The sequence below is a fragment of the Lissotriton helveticus genome, chromosome 3_2, assembly GCF_964261635.1.
Source record: "Lissotriton helveticus chromosome 3_2, aLisHel1.1, whole genome shotgun sequence".
Classification (NCBI taxonomy): domain Eukaryota; kingdom Metazoa; phylum Chordata; class Amphibia; order Caudata; family Salamandridae; genus Lissotriton; species Lissotriton helveticus.
Genome location: NC_136062.1, coordinates 381,098,026 through 381,117,103, shown reverse-complemented (window position 1 = coordinate 381,117,103; position 19,078 = coordinate 381,098,026).

Below are 19,078 nucleotides of genomic sequence, written 5' to 3'. Positions count from 1 at the left end.
ATGGTTTCGTTTTTTAACATGTATGTATTAGAGCAATCTTTTATGGCAAAACTGCCAAAATAAAGAAATAAAGAAAGAAGAAAGAATACCTATTTCATATACTTCTTAAACTCCTGCAACTTTTCTTGATGAAGGCCCTGATGTCAAGGACAAGAGTAATTAAACACAGGATGTTACTCAGTGTGGTTTACTCATGTAGCTGGTTGGTACTCACAATCAGATAATAGCACTGGCAGGCATTGGTCTCCACTCTGGCTCATTTGGGAACCCTCTCAGTGTTCCAGGGGCCCAAGTGTTTGTGTGATACTCTATTGACTTCTCAGAAATGTGTTTACATGCTGTTAGATAACTGATTGAATGAAAAATGCACACATTGAGTCCTTGGTTTATTTCTAAAAACACGAACCAACTCCCTCTTTCTCTTGCAGTGTCATGCTTCATCATCGGGGTTGCTCCTACACCAGCACCATCTTGGTGTAATGTGGGCTTGTGTTGGTATTGTGCTGGCTTGGGTTGGTATTGTGCAGGCTTGGGTAGGTTTTGTGTGGGCTTGGGTTGGTATTATGCAGGCTTGGGTAGACATTGTGCTGGCTTGGGTAGGCATTGTGCTGGCTTGGGTTGGTATTGTGCAGGCTTGGGTAGGTATTGTGCTGGCTTGGATTGGTATTGTGCAGGCTTGGGTAGGTATTATGCTGGTTTGGGTTGGGCACGTTACTCCGGGACCCACAGAGGATTAGTGTTGAATTAGTATAGTGAAACATGCAAGTACATTTTAAGTGGTGGATAGTTTAGTCAGGTATTTGAATTTGGAATGATAGCAGAAGGATAGAGTAGGACAAAGGTTTGTATGTATTTATCGCTCGCTTGTTGACGCATGCTATTCAGGGAGCCTATAAAGGATTAGTGGTGAATTAATATGGTGAAATATGAGGTAATTTCAGTGGTGGATATTAGTCTGTTACTTGGAGTGAGAAGGATAGCGGATGAATAAAAGGGGAAGAAAGATTTGCATTCATATAGCACTTGTTACCCCTGATGGGTGTTGAAGCGCTTTTCTGGCGAGTAGCACGCCACTCCGGAACCCATAAAGGATTAGTGTTGAAAATTAGTATAGTATAAATATGAAGTAATTTGAGTAGTAGATATGTTATTCAGTTATTTGGGCAGTATATTAGTATAGTTGAATATGGAATATGGAATTTGAGAAGTGAAACATGTTAGTCTGTTAATTTTGATTGAAAAAGGATAGTGGAGGGATAAATTGTCCAATGGATGAGAGGCGGTTAGAAGAGAGGTGCTGTATTGCTGTTTCTGTGTTTGGTGTGGTGGAAGAGTGAAAGCTTGGCATTGGAGTTTGTTCCTTTGTGTGCTTTGAAAGGTGGGTATATGTATGTATTTTGTAATGGTAAGTATTATGAGGTGTTGCGCTCTGAAGATCTTGTTGTGCTGGTGTGTGTGATATGTTTTTTTTTTATATATAAACTTCTTTATTCGGCATTTTCATAAAGAAAAACCATAAAAGAGACATAAAAAAGAACAATTTACATTTTCTACACAAATATACGTTTTTTTTAAAAGGTAGATTCAAAGAAGTTCTCAATAAAACAATGTTTAAAAAAGAATTTTCAATCCATTTCATTTCCTCAAGATATAGTTATATAATACTTTTTATAGACTTTTCCTGTGCTTCGTAATACATTTTAAAAAGTTAAGAACAAAATAGCAGACAGACTCAGATTCAAGCATTTGGAGTCTAAGAAATACCGGCCTACATTAACAAAGGCCCCAACTCCTCAATGTAGGCAGTAGCCAAATTTTCCTATGTGCGTGATGGAATTTGCAGAACATGATAACATGTAAATTAGACTGGATTGATTTCTCGTCGCAAGGACAAGGGGGAAAACTTGAAACCCATCCATTTTTCATAGGGAACACGACCAGTCTAAAAAATGTATCCAACCTAAATCTGGTCAACAGCATTCTATCATATGTTGTCACCTGTAATGTTAGATAAGGCTGGATACTGTGCGTTATTTGGACCATATTCGCGTGAATAACCGCATGTTTTAAGGATTCCGAAGCCAATCTCAGAGTCTCTAGATGACAGAGGGCTTGTTGTTTTAATGCTCTCTTCGGAAAGTCAACTATGGTCTCTGGGTGAAGATAGTATTTCTCAAGGCCAAGATCTTTAAAAAAGTTTCTCTTATAGGAAAGCCATCTTACCTTAGAAGACTTGTCAAGGGCCATTGTAGCAGCTACAATGGACTGGGACAAGGCATTTTTCACAGATGTCCAAATGTGCCGCCACAGCATCAGTGGTTGAATCTTGATCAAGTCTTCCAGGTAAGGACTTCCTAGTTCCAAATGTGAGGCATAGGTTGAGGTGCCTCTTGGGGTAACTAAAAGAAATCTTAGAAAGGCATTTTCTGCTACTTGAATGGAGCTAGTGTCCGTGTGTCCCCAGACCCCGGCTCCATAGAGAGCAATGGCCTGACATTTGGCACTGTAAATTTTCAGTAACTCCACTGGAGCCCTTCTCCCCAATCTCTGAGAGAAACTCATCAGGGCCGCTATTGATCTTTTGAATAGATGGCATCTTGTCTCTACTGCTGGCTTCCATGTCAATCGTTCGTCTATCATGATACCAAGGTACGGATACTGGGGAGTAACCTCGAGTTTTTGGTTGTCGAGATAGATCTCTTTTACTCCTTTTTTCTTGGTACCTGCTATCATGACAAACGTTTTCTTGACGTTTACCCGTAGGTCCAGACCTCCCATGAATGTCGTGTATCTGTTCAGGGAGCTCTGTAGCTCGCGCGGAGTGCGCGCGAGAATGACGGCATCGTCTGCGTAGAGCAGAGCGGGAATCATGCGCTGTTTTATACGTGGGAGGTCCTGGGCCCCCCTCAGCATCCCCCTCTCCAAACCATTGGTGTAGAGTGAGAAGAGGAAGGGGGCCAGGACACATCCTTGCCTGACTCCACGCTCCACTCTAAACGGTGCCGTCAACTCGCCATTCTGACCAAAACATACTCTGGCCGAGGCTCCTGATTAGAGCTCCCTCAAAAAATCTAGGAGAGGGGTTCCACTCCCATCTGACTTAAGACCATCCACAGTTTTGAGTGCGAAACGCAATCAAAAGCTGCGGATAGGTCTACGTAGACCATGTAGATCATATTCTCCTTAGCCTGTGTATATTTACCCACTATAAGGCTAAGATTCAGGGCCTGCTCTACTGTTCCGAACCCCTCCCGAAAACCGAATTGGAGGTCGGAGATAATGCCTCTCTCCTCAGCCCATTGCTGAAGTCGCTCTAAAATTACTCTCCCCACAACCTTGCCGAGCGAGTCCAGCAATGAGATGGGGCGATAGCATTTCACATCTTGGCGGTCCCCTTTTTTAAATATGGGGACCATGATGGACCTAGTCCAAGAATTCAAAACTCCCTCGTTGACTGCGGCTGTGCATACTCTTGTGAGAATGGGTGCCCAGAGGTCCAAGTTGTGTTTAAAAAAGTCCACTGGGACCCCATCCGGGCCTGGAGCTTTCCTCGTTTTACTTGTTTACAAGGCCACTAACAGGTCGGGTATGTCAAAGAGGAGCGGGATGGGGTAATGTACTTTTGGAAGCATGTTATCAGGACAATCTATAATTGAGTCATTTTTAAAAATCTTAGTGAAATGGGCCACCCAGGTTTCTTCATCAATAGCTACTTCGATCTTGGAGATGTTATTGTCGGCGAGATAAGGAGCTCTAACCGTGCGCCAAAAGGCCTCACTATTTTTTGAGACAGCGCTCACATGCAGATCTTCCCAAAGTTTGTGCTTCAATTCTTTGGTTCTTAGCTTGCGTTCCCCGATATATTGACGTCTGAGAAGTTGGATCTGTCCCATATCTCTGGGTTTATTATGTAGGGCAAGTTTTAGTTTAGTGAGGGCTATAGTACAATTATGATTGAACCACCCATTCTTGCCGGAGTGCTTGGACGTTAGCTTGGACGGAAGTAATCCCTTGATTTTCTCTAGAATCTGCTTGAAATTATCTAGGACTTCTTCGTAATTTACCGAGAGGTCCAAGCATTTAATTATATTGGGATAGGCCAGCTTAACCAGTTTTTTGGTGATTTCGATTGGGTTAATTTTTGCCCATTTTATTGTGTAACCATTCTGTTTGCCAAGTTCTAAGTTATTCTGGGCAAGAGTATTTACTATTTCTATGTTTTGGTGCTTATATATAGGTAGATGAAGACGCATCCGCAGCGCGGAGTGGTCATTCAGAGAGTTATCAATAACCTGGAAATCTTTGGCTATATCTAGCAATCCAGGAGACAAGAAGATATAATCCACTATTGTTTGGTAACCTCTGCCCACGTAACTTGGGATTAGGGAATTGGAGTCCGAACTTGGACGGTTAGCAATTTGCAAGTCCAGTTCGGAGAGCACATTGTTTAGGGCATTCCCCGCCTTACTATGAACAAGATGCACTAATGGGAGCTCAAATTCATCCACAATCCCACAGCAGGGTGAATTCGCCAGTGGGCACGGGTGAAGGTTAAAATCCCCTCCCCATAGTAAGTGAATTGCCCCATGGCTGCCTTTCCACTGATAGAGTTGACTTAGTCTTTCATAAACGTCTCTAAGAAGAGCCGTAAATTGATCTTCCTCTAAGTTATTATAGAAGTTGGTCAGAAGAATGGTCTCCTTGTTCACAAAGGAAAGTGAAAGAATTTGGCAATTAGGATCAGAATGGATAGTGGTCACTTTTAGGTGGTTCAGGGTGTTCGCGATGTACGTTATTAGTCCTCCTTTAGGCCTACATATTGTACTACGGACCGCTGGGATGAAAAATGTTTTAAATCCTAGTAAGTGAAGCTCAGTAGTAGACCATGATTCCTGCAAACAAATTATTTTATAGGGTTCTAAGAAGTTTTGGGCCGTCCCATCCTCGATCTTGGAGCGCAGACCTGCTACATTCCAAAAGAGGATGGGTATGGGAGGTGTGTCAACCTCTAGTACAATTGGTTCTATGGATACCGGAGGTGAAATTATTTTAGAACTAGAGTAGGGTGAGCAAGGATTAACAGATTCTGTATCTGTTGGTGGTCAATCGACCATTTCAAGCCCGCTGAATCTATTTGTCAGCGGGATGTTATACCACGGTTCCCAACGGGGCGGTTCTCTATATGTCGTCCTTTGCATAGGAGGCCTCCATTCTTCCCGACCTCCACCCTGGTGGCGTGGTCCCACTACTTGCCATAAGTTGTCTTGGTCACGATATCTGGGGGCCCCTTGATATCCATTATTGTAAAAATCAATATGTCGGGGAGCTGGAACAGGCCATGGGGGATCATAATCCTGGAAGAAACCCTTCAGTTGTCTTAAAGGATAGTAAAAAGAAAGTGGTTTAACACTGATGCCTCCGTTTACGTTTGTATCTTCCCAGGAGCAGATATAATAATCTGCTATACGAAGGTCCTCAAAGGTAATCACAATGCAATCCCCAGGAATCGTTTTTCTAGCTTTACCCACCCATGAATTGCTACGAACTGACAAAATCCTTCCATTCCAAGTTGGAGGGAAGGGACGATTGTTCTGTAACCAGTGTTGTGTCTTGTTTTTCAGGGACCAGCCAGGTTCCGCATTGTGGTCCGCTATTTCTGGGACACCTGTCATGACCGCTACATACGGTGAGGCCTCAGGTGGCAAATCAACTGGAAGTCTGCCCTCCCCGGAACCTCTGGGAATATTTCTATAACCTTTGGGGGCCGGGGGATTAGGGGCCAATAGTTGAGGTGCCGGTGTTTTAGATGTTACTTTGTTTATAGCCTTATTAGTAGCCACTAAGTTTGGAGCTGGTGTAATTGGTGGCTGGAAGTTTCCCTGTGGCAAGGTAGTAGGTGCCTTAGTCGATGTATTCAATGTGCTCTTGGTAGTCAACAAGGCGGATGTTACAGCTTGGGTTACGTTCTTTTGAACGGATGCAGGTTTCGAAGGGGCGTTTAGAGGCTTTGTGGGAGGTTGATTTTTATGATTATTTCCCCCTGTTTTTTGGGCCCCTACTAATTGACTTTGTTGTTGAGATTTAACGAGCTTGCATATCTGAATCTCCAGCTGTGTTAACCTATTTTCTAATGGTTGCAAAGATAATTTAAATAGGTCAGCGATCTTCTTTAACAGCTGTGTATTTACGCCATCTCCTAGTCCTCCATTGGTAGGTAATAAGGTAGGGGATTCCAGATCAATAAGGGTGGGGGTTTCATGCTCATTATTGTGAATTAGCGCAGTAACTACTAGTTGTTCTACCCTGGGTGGTGGATTCTGTGGGGCGCTTGGAATGTAATCCAGCATTTTAGAGCTAGAGTTTTTTATATCACTCGTTCTCTTGCTTATCGCACCCTCCCTCTTTCCCCTTTCATGTTTTCTCTCCAGAGAGGTCATTTGTATGGGGGTTTGAGGTAGTAATTCAGGGGTTCTTTCTAGATCTGTGCTTCACTGTGAATCTGCAAGCTGAGACACAGATAGATCCACGTTATTTGGCAAACTTCGTCTCCCACGACTCTCCCCCTCCCCCTCCCCCTCGTTAATGTTCCCTACAACTGGTGTTCTAGCGTCAGCCAGGATACCCAGGGAGGATCTCTTGGTGAAAGCGAGGTCTAGGGATACTCTTTCTTCTATCAGTGATATGCTTTGGTCTATGAATGTATTCGCCTTTGTTATAAAGTCATCCATGGGACCAAGCAATTTACCCACGCTGCCCGGGGCCTTGGTTTTGTTCTCTCTGGTCACCACCACTTTACCCCGACAGTAGCAGAGGAAAACAAATGATGGAATGTAAATGAAAAGGGAATAGCCCAGTCCAGTCTCGCCAGTCCTCGAACGGCCCGCCTTTTGCCGGGCTTAGTCCCGCGCGCGTCCCGCGATGCGCGTTGGGTGTATCAGTTAAGTACTAACAGAAATGGAGATAGGGGCGGGGCACGCCCGGGAAGAGGCACCAGCTGTTGGTGGAATAAAGAATGCTGGTCCTCGCAGTCCCGGGCGGCCGGTCGCTCTCCTTTCAATCAGGATCTTTAGCCCCCGTATGCTCTCTGCCTCAGCGCCCAACTCCGGTGACACAGCAAGGATGAGAAAGGATTCCAGGCGTGATAAAGCGATAGTCCAGTGATCCTCTAACTGCTGCGAGCGGCACGGCATGTGATATGTTTTGCTTTTGAGGTGTGGTGAAAAGGGGTGCTGATGTATATGTTTCATGCACCTGATTTGGTTGTGTAGTATTGTTTTTGAGAGGAGGTTGTGACGTAGAGGGGGTGGTAATGTTTTTATGTGTAAAGTGTATGTTGTGTGTAGGAGGGAATGAAGTAGAGGTGAGAGTGATTATCTTAGACTGTTTTGTTTCAAGAGTTACAAAGTGTGGTGGTGTGCAGTGTGTGTGTGTTGTGTGTTAGTCTTATTATGGTAGAAGGGAGAGGAGGGTGTTTGTTGGACAACTGATGGAAGGATCATTATATATTTGTTAGTGATAAAAGGTGGACTGTTAGGTGTAATTACAGCAGGGAGAGTGTGTCTGAGTGGGATGTAGTTATTTATGGTGTTGATTGGCGTTGTGTTAGTAATGAGTGTATTGGTTAGTGGTATAGGATAGAGTTGTGTACTGTTTGTGGGTGATGGTGGATATGTGTGGTAGTTGGGATAGTAGGGTGTGTAGCACTAGTCTGTCTCCTTACCACTTCTTGGACTCTTCTCACTGCAATCTGGGGCACATGTAGGCTGCAACTCACAAGATGGAGGAGAATGATTTGGGGTGCACCCAGCAAGGCCTTAAGGGGCCTGGGCAGGTGTGAGAGGAGGGCTCAGACTTGCCTGGTAGCTAAATAGCCAATGGTCTGCTGGCCTGGGGGTGGGGTCTGGGCAGCTGCTTGCTCCTGTTCAGAATCTCCTAGGAGACAGACAGGCTCAATACACAACTTTGGACTTCAGCAGGTAAAGGCTTCACTAACTCGAAATCTAACAATACTGTTTGAATAAAGCTTTACCCCCCCTGCTGGCCAAAAAACGAAGTGCACAGGCTCCAGTAAATACAGTTTAAACAGCTCACAGAAGCACCATCTGATGTAGAAAATGCCTTTTGCTGGGGGGTGGTGGGGGGGGGGGGTGCAGGGGGGCTGGCCTCACTGGCTTGTGAACACAAAATGGAGGCTGGGGGTGCACTGTTTGAGCACACAGGCCTAAGCACAGAGCAAAGGAGAAATTTGGAGGGAAAACAGATTTGTCACCAAGGAATGAGAGGGACAAACTACAGAGGTTGGGTTTCAAATCCCACAATTCAACACAGTAAATGAAGGCAATCATGGGCAGGGAAAACCACACATTTAAAACACAACACAGGTGATAAAATATGCAATTACAGGCAGGCTAAAACTACAATTTTTAACTGTAACAACCAAAGGCATAGACAGTAAACACAGAAAGTGAAAATCGTTTTTTAAACAACTTTTTGTCTTGGGAAGAGACAGCACTAGTCTGTCTCCTTACCACTTCCTGGACTCATCTCACGGCAATCTGGGGCACATGTAGGCTGCAACTCACAAGATGGAGGAGAATGATTTGGGGTGCACCCAGCAACGCCTTAAGGGGCCTGGGCAGGTGTGAGAGGAAGGCTCAGACTTGCCTGGTAGCTGAGTAGCCAATGGTCTGCTGGCCTGGGGGTGGGGTCTGGGCAGCTGCGTGCTCCTGTTCAGAATCTCCTAGGAGACAGACAGGCTCAATCCACAACTTTGGACTTCAGCAGGTAAAGGCTTCACTAACTCGAAATCTAACAATACTGTTTGAATAAACATTTACTCCCCCTGCTGGCCAAAAAACGAAGTGCACAGGCCCCAGTAAATACAGTTTAAACAGCTCAAAAAAGCACCCTCTGATGTAGAAAATCCCTGTTGCTGGGGGGGGGGGAGGAGGCAGGGGGGCTGGCCTCACTGGCTTGTGAACACAAAATGGAGGCTGGGGGTGCACTGTTTGAGCACACAGGCCTTAGCACAGAGCAAAGGAGAAATTTGGAGGGAAAACAGATTAGTCACCAAGGAATGAGAGGGACAAACTACAGAGGTTGGGCTGAAAATCCCACAATTCAACACACTAAATGAAGGCAATCATGGGCAGGGAAAACCACACATTTAAAACACAACACAGGTGATAACATATGCAATTAGAGGCAGAGTGTGGTAAACTTTAAAGTAAGCGGCTCTCTGACTTTGTAGGGTCAAGTATATGAAGTGTAATATGAGAGTGATCAGCACACACCATCTATTCACTGGTGTATTAGAGTGATGTGATGGTGTCCCAGAGTGATGTGGTGGTGTCCCAGAGTGATGTGGTGGTGTCCCCGAGTGATGTGGTGGTGTCCCAGAGTGATGTGGTGGTGTCCCTGAGTGATGTGGTGGTGTTCCCGAGTGTTGTGGTAGTGTCCCCGAGTGATGTGGTGGTGTCCCCGAATGATGTGGTGGTTAAGCATGGGCGTAAAATCCGCTCCGATCGCGGATTTTTCGGATTTTCGGCAAATCCGTGAATCCGCTCGCGGCGGATTTTTTGCTTGGTTGCGGCGCGCGGCGTGGTGCACGGCGTTCACTTTCCGTCATTAAGCGTTTGCCGAGTTGTTTTTCTCGATCATATTTTGCGAGTGCCGCGCCATTCTGGATCTTGCTGCGTGATCCCGCGGGAGTTTGGCGCCCGCGAATACGTAATCGCGGCTTGCCACCTTGCACAGCACACCTCGCGAGAGTTCGCAATTGCGAACACGTAGTTGCGGCGGAAAGGAACAATCTTGCACTCGCGAAATAGAGATTTTGCTATTCTGCACAAGAAAATCACCAGCAAACAGGATAAACCTTCAGAAAATTATGATTTTTATCAGAATCACTCCTCAGGTTGACATTTGCATGGCCTTTTTTTTTGCAAGGAGTCCATTTTTGGGGGGGGGAGGAAGGAAGTGCCCCACAGTCTCCAACTTCCTGTTCCTGTCCAGCAGGCTCCTCCCAGTGCTTCGTCCATCTCCTGGTCACTTTCATTTGGATCTGGAGCTGGAAGGATTACTTTTTGTGGGTGCTGCTGGATATTTGGATTTGATGCCTTTTTGACTTTCTTTGGATCACTTTTGGATTAGAAATCAACTTTCACAAGTAAGTTTGTTTGGGGCATTACAGTTGCTGCAACTACAATTTTGGAACTTTTTCAGAACATTAAATACATTATATTGTGGGTAGCCACAGTATCCAGTAGGACCAGGGTTGGTTATGGGTGCATGATACAACTTTTTTGTTGAATTTAAACACCATTGAGGCCATGGATGGGCTGGGATTGTGCTGATTTTTGTTGTTTTTGTCGTTTTTTTGGGGCTGCTGGTGGGGCCCTTTGCCCAGGGGTGGTGAGTGTTGCATGGGCCTAGTCTTTCTGTGGGGTGTCCTCTTGAATTTAAACACCATTGAGGCCATGGATGGGCTGGGATTGTGCTGTTTTTTGTGGTTTTTGTCGTTTTTTGGGGGCTGCTGGTGTGGCCTTTTGCCCAGGGGTGCATGGACTGAGTGTGCCTGTAGTGTGGTCTCACTCTCTTTAATGTAAACATCCTGGATGGCATTGGATTGTGGTGATTTGTGGGTGTTTTTCTGTTTTTTTGGGGTGTACTGTTGATGTGGACTGGCTTGGGGTGTAAGGGGCCATTTTGAAGAGAGGCAGTGTCTGAGGCCTGCACTTATTTTGCCTATTTTTCATCCATTATGCCCAGGGGTAGTGAGTGTTGCATACTTGCATGGCCCTAGTCTTTCTGTGGGGTGTCTTCAATGTAAACATCATGGATGGCATGGGATTGTGCTGATTTTTCTGTGTTTTGTCGATTTTTTGGGGTGTATAACTGAACTGATGTTCCTCTGTCTTCCATTGCTTTTAGGTGCACAAGACTCAAGAGAACCACCAGTGCCAGGAAGAAGTCCTGCAGCGGTGTGTGTGTGCAGCATAACGTTACGCGACGTCACGTCTGGACACAGACAACTCTGCAACTCGTGCAACTGCTGCCTGCTGTTCTGACCTGCTCTGAAGAAGATGGCCCCAAAAAAAGTTACCCGTAGTTCCTCTAGCAAGAAAGGTGCCAGTAAGGAGCAGAAGAAGCAAGTTACCAAGGAGACTGGTGTGCCGCCCGCCCCTTTTTTTGGGAGTAAAAAAAAAAGTATGCCTGCAGCAGCAGCGGGATCTGCTGGGGACCAAACTGGCAGCAGCACCCCCGCTCCATTGGGCTCAGTGCCACCACCACCACCACGCCAACTTAAGTCCAAGCCCTTGAGTGCTGCAGAGGCAGCCAGTATAGTTCTTCAATCACCATCGACCAGTGATGTTGGCTCATCGCAAGAAAGCAGCAGCAATGTCCCTCAATCAACACAGGTTGTTGTAGCTCATCTGACGAGTGTTGAACAACCACAGCCGCAACAACAATCACATGTGCAAGTACAAGCCCAAGTACATGTGGAAGGAGATGCGCAAGCAGAGGTGCATGGAGGGTCACAAGTGCCCACAATAGTTGTTCCTCCCGAAGTAGGGGCACATCAGGAAATCGACAATCAAGGCGAGGTATCATTTGAGGAAGACAATCTTCCTGATGATCATTCATTGTCTTCCACACCCCTAGCAAGGAAGAGATCAAGGGTGGTGTCTACATCTTCTTCAAGCACACCTCCTTCTGATGATACGGATTAAAATTGGGAACCAGCACCACTGCCGTCTGAGAGTGGGGCACACCATGATCTGACAAAGGTAGTTAAGCGTAAAAGGAAGCTCGTCCAAAGTCTCAGACTTATGGAGTGTGATGATGAGGCTCAACAAGAAGTGGCGGATACTGCTGCTGATGAAGACTCTGACAACAACGACCCAGTCATCATAAAGGTCACTGCAGCCCCAGCGGGCATGCAGCAAACAGACATTTTGACCCTAGCCCGAAAAGCTGCTGAGCGTGATGATGATGATGTTGTCGACGAGGAGGCAGTGGAAACACCACCACAATCATTGGAGTTAAGTAGTACACCAACTCGTACCGCTTCCATATTTCTTTCTGGCAAGAAGGGACCTCCATCCACCTCGACCTTAATTAGTGGCGGTGAAAGTGCACAACGTACAAAAGTTGGGCAATCCAGATCCTCCACTTCATCTGGCATTAGCAGCATGACCACCACCACCAGTATCGCCGCCTCCTCCAGGCCCCACAGACACTTCAAGTCCCCAGTTTGGGACTTCTTTACTGTTTGCCCAAAAAGGGAAAAGTTCGCCATTTGTACCCTTTGTAAGGTTGCAGTTAGTCGTGGTAAGTCAGGTACCAACTATGGTACCGGAGGCCAGAGAGGTCATCTTGAGAGACAGCACACTGTCAAATGGTTTGCGCACCTAGATGCGATCAAGGAAGCCCGAATTGAAGTCAAGAAAACGTTGATGTTGCATCTGATGATGACGAGGAGGAAGAAGACGTGTCAAACACTTCACTTACACCCAGTACCCCTGTCAGCAGCACACCCAATGTGAGGCACACTAAGAGTGTTGGAGCGAGTGAGACACCAACGCGCAAAAGTTCACCAGCGAGCATAATTGGGTCAACTAAGTCATTATCAGCCCGTAAATGCTTGGTCCAGGGCAACATTAGAACCATGTTTTCTTCAGACGCGCCATATAAACGCAACCACCCACTGACGCGTCTGTATAACACTAAGCTGGCTAAAATGCTAGCTGTGGACCTTCTCCCTTTTTCTTTTGTAGAAGCGGTAGGTTTTCTAGAATTAGTGGCAACGCTCTGCCCTAAATGGAAGGTTCCTAGCCGGTTCTATTTTGCCAGAGTTGCGGTTCCAGCACTACATGAAGATGTGCTGGAGGCGATTGGGGCAGCTTTGCAGAAGAGTGCTGTTCACACTATACATCTGACAACAGACATGTGGACCAGTGGTGCAGGCGCTGATTACATGTGCATCACTGCACACTGGGTCTCTTTTTCAGGTGTTAAAGCAAAGCTAAACGCAGGTGTTGACCCGGACCAAGTTTTTAAAGCTGCTCGGAAACATGCAACACTAGCCCTGTTTGGCTTGGAGAAAAGTCACACAGCAGAAAACATTTTGGACGAGTTTAACAAAAAGGTCTTTCACTGGCGGGCCCCAAAAAAACGCCAGATTGGTTATGTTTCCACGGATAATGGCGCCAATGTAGTTAAGGCCATGGATCTGGGTCACTATTTCAGAGTGCCGTGTTTGGCGCACTGTATCAACCTGGTAGTTCAAAAATTCTAGAGTGATACAGACAGTACAGCGTTCGAGGTAATGGCCACCTGTCGCAAAATGTGCAACCATTTCAGCCATTCTTTTAAGGCCCGGTAACATCTGAGGAGCCTGCTACTTCAACGTCAAATGCCAGTGAAAGCACTCATCCAGGAGGTGGCAACACGTTGGAACTCAACCTTCTACATGCTTGAGCGTCTGTATGAGCAGTATACGGTACTCGATCACTATTTCTTAACAGAGGGTACAGCTCAGAAGGACCTGCGGATGGGTGCGGCGCAATGGGACAAAGTTAAAAGCCTGACAGACATGCTTCGTCCTTTTGAGTTCTTCACACGTGCAGTCAGCCAGGAGGACTGTAATTTGGGAAAAGCTATCCCATTGTTGTGCATGCTGGAGCACCAACTGAAGGCGGTGTCTTCTGAGTTTGAAAAAGATGAAAAAAAAAAAGACCCTTTTATTTTGTCGGAGAAATTATTAGAGCACCTGCGTGGTGATAAACGTCTTAAAAAGATCAAGTCAGAACAGCATTACATTTGTGCTACTATTCTGGATCCACGCTACAAAAAGGCGCTGGCAGGCCAAGCATTCTTTCCTTTTGCTGATGAAGATGTTCAAAACTACAAACATTGGCTAGCCTGGTCAGCCAAGAGGTTTGAAAAAGAATGGCAGGATATTGAAGGAGAAGGCAGTACATCAGCATCAGCATCAGCAGGCCATCCCCAGTCAAAAAAATCAACTTCTGCACCTGTGGCTGTGGCACAAGTGACCTCTCAGCCGTTAAAGACACCGGCAACCGGATCATCTGCACCACACACAACAGTAACAGTGGCTGCTGTAGAGGATTGGCTAACTTTGCTTGGGTATGGTTCTCGAAAAAATGTCACAGGCACAGCAAAAAGTAAGCAAAGTGGAGGAACCGTTGCTGACCTTGAGTCGATGGTGCAGGACTATCTGAATGACTCAATTTTCAATTTATAATCTTTATTCGGTTCTTAAAAAGACACCATAAAAGCACAGATACAAAATACACAAAAAAAGATTTTAAAGAAAAACATTATTAAATTTTCCAAAAAGAAAAAAGAATATAAGTGTTAAAATTATTTTACACTCTAACAGAATACGGGAATCATTAAAAAATGTTCATGCAATTTAGCTCGTCATGGGAGCAGGCAGATGTCAGTGGTCAATTTTCTCTGGTATTTCTTAGTCTTATTGCTACACGGATAAAGTTTATGGTGCAAAAGAGAGTGTATGCGTCCTCTGCTTCCTGTAGAAATCTCAGAGCCGATCTTGCATGTTTAAATTTTAGGTCTTTCAGGATCCCCACCAGGAACCTGCGTCTTGGCATGGTGAAAAATGGGCACAATAAAACAAAATGAAGGGTATCCTGCGGAGACCTGTGGTCGCAGCCGCAGGTACCCTTCTCCGCCAGTGTATGGGTAAACCCTGCCGGGACCGCGAGGATATGATGCAGCATGTTTAGTCTGAAACGTGTCATGACAAAGCGGTCCTGGGCGTTAAACATGACCCTTAAATAAGGTTGCATACCATGCTTTGCTGTAAGTTCATTATAGGTGGAATTTGTAGGTTTACAATTTTCTTTTTCTGCTCTTGTTAGCTTGAGCTGTGCCAAGAAGAGGTTCTTCACCAATAACTTGCTCTCAGATGTTATAGAGTCTGGGGATATGATAAAATTCGTGCAATCAATTTCGGCTAGGGATTTCTTCACATAGTTCAGCCAAGGGATGATATCACCTTTGTCTTTTTTAAGGCAGTCCCCAATGATTTGTCTTGTGAGGGCGGCCTCTGGATTTGTCCATATTTTGACCCATGCCAGGAGAGGTTTAATTTTGATTTTATCTTCTATGAAGAGTTCTCCTAGTTCTTCATGGATTATATGGGGCGATACACTCTGTGGGACTTTCAGAATTCTCCTCAAGAATTTATTTTCTTGTGTCTGTATCTGCTGAGCTTTATTATCCAGGAAGCCCCACACTTCTGCGCCATAAGAGACTTTCGCGCAACAGATTGACCTGTAAAGATTCAAGATTTGTTCCGGGGACCATTTTCCTAGTCTTTGCCCGTATCCCATGATGGCTCCAACTGAGGCTGCAAGTTTCGTGGAATGCTTTTCAACCAAGGGTTTAAAAGTAAGGTGATGATCGAATAGTACCCCCAAGTATGAAAAAGTCTGGACTTTGTCGATTTTGTGTGACCCAATGTGTAAGGAAAAAGATCCTTTTGTGGGTTTTCCAGCTGACATAATGTAAGATTTTTCCAGATTGGTTGCCAGGTCTAGTTTGTCCATGAATCTGACAAACCCGTCAATCAGTTTTTGTAGACCTAGGGGGGTTCTAGCGAGCAAAACCGCGTCATCGGCGTAAAGAAGCACAGGTACCGCACGATGACCGATTTGGGGTGAGTCCACCTTGAGTTTAAGCAGGTCTTTTTCCAGCGAGTTGATGTAAATGGAGAACAAAAAGGGCGCAAGGATACATCCTTGCCTTACTCCACTTGTGCAAGTGAATGGGTCGGTCTTCTTACCCTCTTGGCTATACCTTACACTTGCAGTGGTGTTCCGGTGGAGATTTTGCAAGGTGTCCACTAGTGGTTGGTCCACTCCTAGTTCTAGTAACATACTCCAGAGCTTTCTCCTATTTACACGGTCGAAAGCCGCTGAAAGGTCCATAAACCCCATGTGAATAGACCCCTTTCCGGCGATGGTATATTTGGCTATCAGGAGGTAAAGATTTAAACATTGGTCGGTGGTAGATCTACCTTTCCTGAAGCCATATTGCATTTCTGAGAGGATTTGATGTTCCTCGGCCCAGTCTTGCAATCGCTGTAGAATGACTCGCCCTAGTACTTTTGCAGTCACATCTATAAGCGATATGGGTCGGTAACATTGGGGGTCATCACGGTTCCCTTTCTTATAAATTGGAACTATCGTCGCCGTTGACCAGGACTGAGGCAGACCAGCCACCGCCGCCTCATTTAATACCCTGGTGAGTAACGGTGCCCACAGGTCAGGTTGGCTCAAATACAGGTCTGGTGGGATTCCGTCCGGGCCCGGGGCCTTATTTTTACTCAGCCCAGTTATTCCCATTTCGACTTCTTTCAGAGAGAAGTCTAGCTTTGCAGGCTGATGTTTCCTCGGTATATCCTCCAGGGATAGGTGGCTTGAGTGGTTATATAGGCTCTGGAAGTGAGTCTGCCATTGCTCCGGTAAAATGATGTTTGTGATTTTTGGTGCCCCTTGGTCCTGGAAACATGGGGAGTTAATCACTTTCCAGAAGCTGACAGTGTCTTTTCTCTCGCTGCGGGTTTCTGCAGGCGCCTGCGCACAAGGTAGGTCAGCAAAAGAAGAGGGAGAAAGGGGCAAGCTGGTGTCGAGTTCCTCTACCACATCTCCAGAGGCCTCAGTCAGGTTAACAAGGGATTCCTGGGTTTCCTGGATAATTGTCACGGGTGGTAGTGACATTCTTCTTTCGGTGTTTGCGATGGCATTAGACACTGCCCCTATGGTTTGTTTGAGCATTTTATCAATGGCGGTCAGCATTGGTAATGGCGGGGGAGGATCCGTTTTGTTTTTTGTGCTTGATCTTAAGATGGGCATCTTGGGCTTCTTGGTGGACTTCCTCATAGTCTGTGGTGCTAAATACAAGAGGTAGGTTTGGCTAGTGCAGGTGGAACCAAAAATAAAAGCCTAGTGCCAAAGTTGTAAAGTACAGTTTATTGGTTTTTTTTTTTTTTTTTAGGGGGGTGGCCCGGCCCTGGCCTCTTCTGGCCTCTGAGGGCCACAGAGGGCCTGCCCTTTGCTCGGGCTTAGCTCGGCGTCCCGCTCGCGTCCCGCTGAGCTGTAGACTGTGTAAGATAAGGAGCTTTTGCAAGCAGGGGGCGTGTCTTCCTGGGGGCGCGCCCGTGCACACCTGTGCAGCGCAGGGACTCCTGGTCTTACGCTCCCTCGATGTTTTGTCAGTGCTCCCTCCTCCTGGGACAGGCCCAACAACGCGAGTACTCCCCCAGCCTCAACCCCACGCCACTCACCGCGCAGCAGCGCCCGCGAAGTGGGTGCTGCAAGTTGTAGCTTTGCGGGAGGGCGGTCAATCCCTCCTGGGACACAGGGAGGCCGGTGAGAGCAAGGCGAAGGTAAGAGCTCTTGCGGCGGCAACAACAACAGTCTGGTTGGTTCAAAGGATCCCGCTAAAGGCTACACAGTTTCCCGCTTTAGTAGCCTGGACAAGCAGGGGGCGTGTCTTCCTGGGGGCGCGCCCGTGCACACCTGTGCAGCGCAGGGACTCCTGGTCTTACGAGTCCCTGCGGCGCGCTCCCTCGATGTTTTCTCAGTGCTCCCTCCTCCTGGGACAGGCCCAACAACGCGAGTACTCCCCCAGCCTCAACCCCACGCCACTCACCGCGCAGCAGCGCCCGCGAAGCGGGTGCTGCAAGTTGTAGCTTTGCAGGAGGGCGGTCAATCCCTCCTGGGACACAGGGAGGCCGGTGAGAGCAAGGCGAAGGTAAGAGCTCTTGCGGCGGCAACAACAACAGTCTGGTTGGTTCAAAGGATCCCGCTAAAGGCTACACAGTTTCCCGCTTTAGTAGCCTGGACAAGCAGGGGGCGTGTCTTCCTGGGGGTGCGCCCGTGCACACCTGTGCAGCGCAGGGACTCCTGGTCTTACGAGTCCCTGCGGCGCGCTCCCTCGATGTTTTCTCAGTGCTCCCTCCTCCTGGGACAGGCCCAACAACGCGAGTACTCCCCCAGCCTCAACCCCACGCCACTCACTGCGCAGCAGCGCCCGCGAAGCGGGTGCTGCAAGTTGTAGCTTTGCGGGAGGGCGGTCAATCCCTCCTGGGACACAGGGAGGCCGGTGAGAGCAAGGCGAAGGTAAGAGCTCTTGCGGTAGCAACAACAACAGTCTGGTTGGTTCAAAGGATCCCAATGACTCAACAGAGGTCTTTCTTAATGATGAGCCATTGCAGTATTGGCATGGGAAAAAACAATTGTGGCCACAGCTCTCCAACCTGGCTATAAACTATTTGTCTTGCCCACTCGCAAGTGTGTCTTCTGAACGTGTTTTCAGTGCTGCTGGTGGCATTGTAACTCCCAAACGGAGCCGCCTCTCGCCCAAAAATGTGGAGCGGCTGACAATGATCAAGATGAATCAGCACCTCATACCACCAGATTACAAAGTACGAGAAAGGACGCCGCATGAAGACGAGGAGGACGGCAACGTAGATGAGGGGATTTGTTCTCTGTTCGGTGACACTGACCTCATCCTGCCTGAATTCGCAGAGTATGATGACGAAATCTTCTTCTTATTCCCTGACACCGAGCCCAGAAAATGAGACAATGAATCAATAACTTTCTTTTTCGTCCTTATTCACTTTTATTCCTGTGTGTCTGTCTCTCTTTGTTTTGCACAGTTAATTTAATTCAAACTTTAATCACCTAATCCCAAAAACAAGCCCATCAGCAGAACTGTCTTCACTTGTTTGCTTATTGATTTGAAGGTGCCGCAGTCTACATTCCTCAGGTTCACAAGTTCTGAAGAACATGCTCCTCTATCCTCCTCCTCCAGACTCCGATTTCCCTCAAAGCAGAGGGCTGGATTACGCCCAATGAAGAAAGACTCAGCACTTGTGGGGGGGGTTCTACTTCTTTGCGGGTGAGTTGACGGCTCTGGGCCCATTGCTGTGAAGCTCTAATAACGGATAAAAGTGTTTTGGACCAAATATGAGGCGGAAATTTCTTGCCGTTTTTGCTGACTTCCTTGCCTTTGAGGTGCT